Source organism: Anastrepha ludens, chromosome 6 (genome assembly GCF_028408465.1).
Source record: "Anastrepha ludens isolate Willacy chromosome 6, idAnaLude1.1, whole genome shotgun sequence".
Taxonomy (NCBI): domain Eukaryota; kingdom Metazoa; phylum Arthropoda; class Insecta; order Diptera; family Tephritidae; genus Anastrepha; species Anastrepha ludens.
In genome coordinates this window covers 6,820,292-6,826,353 of record NC_071502.1, presented here as the reverse complement: position 1 = coordinate 6,826,353, position 6,062 = coordinate 6,820,292, and positions in this window count along the sequence as shown.

Below are 6,062 nucleotides of genomic sequence, written 5' to 3'. Positions count from 1 at the left end.
ACAATTGAAGGGAAAATGGAAATTTTCGTGCTGCTGATGCTCATATTTGTTATTTATTTCAATTATTTCTTTTTGGTTATTTGTCTTTGTTTGCAAAAATCTACGCTGCATTTCACCGAAAAAATTATGCCACTTTTGTGGCATTTGTGTTGCACATTTATAACGTGCGGCATTCGGCATGGTCCTAGTGGCGCCGTTAAGGGCGGTGTAATCTCTTTAAAAATTTCCAAGAAAATTCATGCTACCGTCAGACACGAAACCGATGCACAGACATACAAACAAACAGTCGAACAAACGAACGATTATGTGCGCGAGATAGTGCGCTGCATTAGGGGGGAGTGAGGCAACGGTGTGAGAGTAGAAGGCGTGCACTGTTGCTTTCAGAGCAGAAAAAGGATGTTCCTCGTTTAAAAGTATAAATTAAGTGAAAATTGTTTTTCTTTGTACACTACTGTCTGATCATAATAATAATAATAGAGAGGTGCATATGAACCCATCTCACTTAGGCCGAGTTTTATATTATTTCTTCCAACTTAATGGGTACGGATGGGATTTTTGCGCTAGTGGACTTCCTTAATTAAAATTACTTTATAAATTTACTTTAAAAAATCGAAGAAGAATACTTAGATGCATATACCTTTAATGATCTAATTAATATCCCGCTAGATTTTTATTTGCTGTACTATTTCTATGTCTCTGCAAAGCTCAAACAGCTCTTTTTCCAACATTTACAAAATTCGTCGTCGAAAATGCGTGCAGATTAATACATCTTGCCCAACGTTTTTCTCGCGATTACTCCAAGTACTGCCTGATCGGACGCTGTCAGTGTCAATGCTTTTGCGTCTTATCATAGGAAGAGCACAGCGAGGGACATACCATATGTGGTGTGATTTTATTCGTTAAGAGAGAACTTTGTTCCTCAATTGTCTACTTTGTATAATATCGAATTTGCTGGCAATCAACTGAAAGTCGGTGGCACAATGAGGTCATACTTTCCGGAAGCAAAAATAAATTATTACCGTCAATAGAGACAGGTTTAGAGCTATGACCAGTGGTGTGTTCTACTTGGCCCCGCGAAATGATAAGATGAGATGATAAGATCATCTGATGGAATACAAGTAAGTAAATTTTCTATAGACTTTTTTTCTTACCACCACGAACCTCACAATAGACGAACGAATTCCAGCAGCTTATAAAATATGTGGTACGCGTCACTTATCAAACTCTTCGTATCAAAGTTCCTCAACCGTCTTAGAAAGGGATGTACTGATAGGGCAGCAATTCGATGCTTGTTTTGTGTTACGGAACTGAAACATGGACATTGAGTGAAAAAGACAGGAAATAACTAAAACTTTAGAAAGAAAAATTCTTAGGAAAACATTTGGCAAGGTGAATCATGCATACTATGGAATGATGAACTGTAGGAAGTAATCCAGGGCGGACATCTAGTTAGGGGAATGTAAAGCTCAAGAGCCCAAGGAAAAGTACTAGAAGCGAAGGCATGCAAGAGGAAGCAAGAGGAAGACGAAGATCGACCATTTCATCTATGCAAAAAGATTTTGGCAACTTAAGCTGAAAAATTGGAAGGAGAAACCCGAAGTGAGCAACATGGATTCCTACTCTTCAACAGGCCAAAGCTCAGAAAAAGGTGTAGTGCCAAACGAAGACGATGATGATGATGATGGTGATGATGATTTACAGCCTATCAAACTATAAGGAAGTGCACTATTAGTAATATATGACCTAAAATTCTCGATAGCAGACAATAGCTGGCTCAAGAGGATGATATAGAGGCCGGAGGTCGAAACAAGTTTCCTTCATGGAATAATTATCGTTCAATTGAGGATCTCTCTTGTCTCGCACTTTGTGCCATTATTGACATATCGGGATATTAAAAAGTGGGGATGGCAAGGGAAATTTAAAGATCTTAGTAGCGGCCGCCGTAGCCGAAGAACTTAGGTTAAAATCTCGGTGAAAGACCAAAATTAAGAAACAGTTTTTTCTAATAGCGGTCGCCCGTCGACAGCCAATGGCAAACCTCCGAGTGTATTTCTGCTATGAGAAAGTTATCTGCCGTTTGGAGTCGGCTTGAAACTGTAGATCCCTCTATTTGTGGAACAACATCAAGATGCACGCTACAAAAAGGAGAAGGATTTGACAGAAAATTAGTTTTATTCTTCCGCTGAACGAAAATGGTTGTGTATACGCTCAAAGAACGCTTTGAAATATTGCGACATTACTTTGAAAATCATGGTCATGTTGCAGAATGTCTACGAAAATTACGTACGGCAATGGGAAGAAGAAAAGCACCGAATGAAGCGTATGTGCGTTACTTTGCGAAAAAAGTAAGAGAAACTGGGTTGTGAGTGTTCGTGTGTCACCGAGAGTGTTCGTGAATCACCAGTAACATCAGTTCACCGTCGTTCTCAACGCATACAATCGAAAATGTGTTGAAAAATTAGACCATCGTATGGGATGGTACATGCCTAGCCGAGGCAGCCATATGAATGAAGTTGTGTTCCATCATTAACCGGAAGGATTGTACTTCAAAATAAAAAAAAAACAGTTTGGAAAAATATTGAGTAGTTTCTTTTTTATACAATAGCATTTTTAATTCCGTAAAGTTATATGGCGGGCCCTGTATATATACTTGTGTATATATAGAAGACTTTAGACTTTCTATCACCTTGAAACCTGGCTTCCAGATGTGGTTTACTGATGGGTCGAATAGAAGATGGCAGAACAGGGGCGGAAGCTAATGAGTCTAAATTAAATTAAATAAAATTAAAATATATTCCAATGAGTTTTTACCCAACATTCTTCCAGCTGAAATATAAGTACAAGACATTGAGGTACGTGTGAGGGATATTTCCGTAGGAAAAGGAGAGGAACCCACATTTACATTGAAAGGCCCTCTATCAACTGCATTTACCTCAAGAATAGTAAATGACTGTCTCCTTAACATGTTAGGAAACTTTCACATAGTATTATTAGGCTAGATTCTTGCACTTGAGGGATATGAGGGAAATGAAATGGCTGACCATCTAGCTGTAGGAGGAGTAAACATGCCTCTAATTAGTTTTGAACCTTTCTGTGGACTTACAAAAGGCCACATTAATGATTTTCTCCGAAAGTGGGAGAAGAAAAAAATCTTTCAATACTGACGAAATTCTATCGTTCAGCGACAAGCGAAACAACTCCTAACGCCGGACATAGGAATTTCGAATAAGCTACTTTCGCTCAGCCGAGTAGGCTTCAGACTTTGAGCCGACTACTTTACAGGCCACTGTAGCCTGAGATATCACTTGCACAAAATTGGACTCCCTGAGCCCGTAACCTGTTGACTTTGTGAAATGGACACTGAAAATTCAGAACACATTCTTTGTGGATCTCCTGCACTAGGCAAAAAAAGGCTACACCAGCGTGGTGGTATTGCCGTGCATTCATATAAATTATGGAACAATAAGCCCCAGAATGCGCTAAAATTAAAAAGAAAACTTAAATATAGGGTGTCTCAGCTGGCTTTACACAACAGATCCCTTTCAGTTAATAGGCAGTAGCCTAATAACAACAAGGACAATATTGCGTTTTATTTTTCCTCCTTGAAATGCTTGAAAAGGCCTACTGTTTTTAGTCACAAAAAATTACGGCCAGAAGACAGTAGCCAAACTGGCGAGCTGGAGGAAGAAATAAATTATGCCTGCGAGTATATTTATGACTGTAACTGTACGGTTACACGAATGTGTCTGTGTGAGGCTGAAAAAAAGTGCATGAGGAATCGCGTAAGTATCTGCCGTGTACGAGTATCAATGACCAAATGGCATGTCGTGCGAATGCCATTTACGGTTGCAATTCGGATGCTTCCGTTTCCGGCGCTGCTGCCAACAACAGGCAACCAGCAACACACAATAACGTTGCTTGGCATTAAGTGTCGCAGCTTTTTTGTTGCTACTCCTTTTATATCTGTTCGTATTTCAGTTGCAGAGCAACGATGCACTGAGTTGTGTAACGGTGCACGCATGTAGGTGAATGTATGTGGTTTCGTAAGGTTGCAACACGTTAATAAGTTACTTCAGCCGCGTGTAAAAAACAAAAATGAAGTGAAAAAATTTCTACTGAAGGCGCCAGTGCATTTCAATTTACAGTACGACTTACTTTTATGGCTCTGTGTGCGTGCATGCATGTGTGTGTATGTTTCTGTTTGTGTGCACATTGCCACCTTTGGGAGGTGCTGTCGCGCGCATTCTTCCCCATACGACAATGAACTGAAGGATAGGACGCTCGACCAACCGACCGACCGACCGTCCCACAGCACTGCCGATCGTCCTCAACATGCCACTCACTGAAATGACATAGAAAAATTCGCGGAATTTTTGAGTGAAATGAACTTACCGCAACATTTACTGCATGCAATGGCATGTGAGCCAGACCATGCGCCTACCTGTATGCTACAATTTATTTGCAGTTGAACAGATTATAGACTTGGTGGCAGTTTTTGTCTGTTTACGTGTGTCCGTGAGTGCGCGTTTGCGTTCTGTGGCACAAATTAGCATGTTGCAAGTATAACGTAATTGTCGCACATCATATTTCAAAACAATTTCGCTTCATTCAACAACCTAACTTTCAGTGGTAAGTGCTTTTGTTTTTAAAGTTAAACTGTTTGTTTTTTGTACAGGTATTTTTTAGTTTTCAGCTTCGTTTTTTTTTCAATAAAATTAAAGCGCCCAATAATGAATTTAAACATGAAGCGCATTGATTCGCCTGGCACCACACAACATATCCTGTAGGCGTTTACGCGCGCCGTAATCATCACCAGTGCTAATGTCGCCTCAGCTGTAATTGTTCACAGCTCAAGTTATGGACAATTACATTTACGCCACAAACATATCAGATTTCATGGGAATTACATTTGAAAATCGCCCTCCAGGTAATTGGCGTTGCGATAGAGTGGCGTGTTGATGGATTTTCTCTGTATTGAAGTGTACTTCTAATTGCAAAGTAAATGTTTGTGTGCGTGTGTGTGTGTGCAACGGCTTTGTTTGTATGCTGCTATATAATAATCATAAATTAAGCTGTATTGAATTGTTTGTCGCAAGAAATTGACGTAATTTAATTTTAATGCACTCAAAGGATTGAATTCATGATTAATGAGCGCTTGAGTATTTTAAATTTAAATAAATTGCTTTAAGAATAAATTTAATTTTAAAGTATTAAATTAGCGCAACCAGAGAACCAGACACTAAATTTAAGGTATCAGTAACAAACAAAATATTTTTTATAAATCTCAGAAGTAATCAGAGGCAGCTCCCAGAGGTAAGCCTCAGAAGTAAATCGATAAGTAAGTCGATACTACCGAAAAAACTTGAAGTTTAAGCGTGAAATTTAGTCTTAATAAGAAAAAAAGGGGTCGTGGGTTTTATTCGGTCTCAAAACTAATTACGTCTGTGTCGGAAGAAAAGAACCTGTTTTTTCTCATAACTTCAAGATTTATTTCGTTCTGCTTTTTGTTGCGTAATAGCCCCATGAGAGCGTACAATTGTTGGCGTATGCCGATGATATTGTTCTATATAGTTCTACCTTCTCCAAGCTGGATGAAGAGGCAAAGCGAATGGGTCTGGTTGTGAACGAGGACAAAACGAAGTCCCTCCTGTCTTAAAACAAACAGTCGGCGCCATCGCCTATCGGCTCCCAGGTCACTGTTGACAGTTATGATTTCGAGGTTGTAAAGGACTTCGTATACTTAGGAACCAACATTAACACCGATAACAATGTCAGCCTTGAAATCCAACGTAGAATCTCTCTTGCCAATAAGTGCTACTTTGGACTAAGTAGGTAAATGAGTAGTAAAGTCCTCTCTCGACGAACAAACCTAACACTCTACAAGGCTCACATCATGCCCGCGTAATGTATGGCGCAGAAGCGTGGACGATGACAACATCCGATGAAGCGACACTTGGAGTGTTAGAGATAAAGATTCTGCGGAAAATTTTTGGACCTTTGCACGTTGGCCACGGCGAATATCGCAGGCGATGGAACGATGAGCTGTATAAGCTTTACGACGA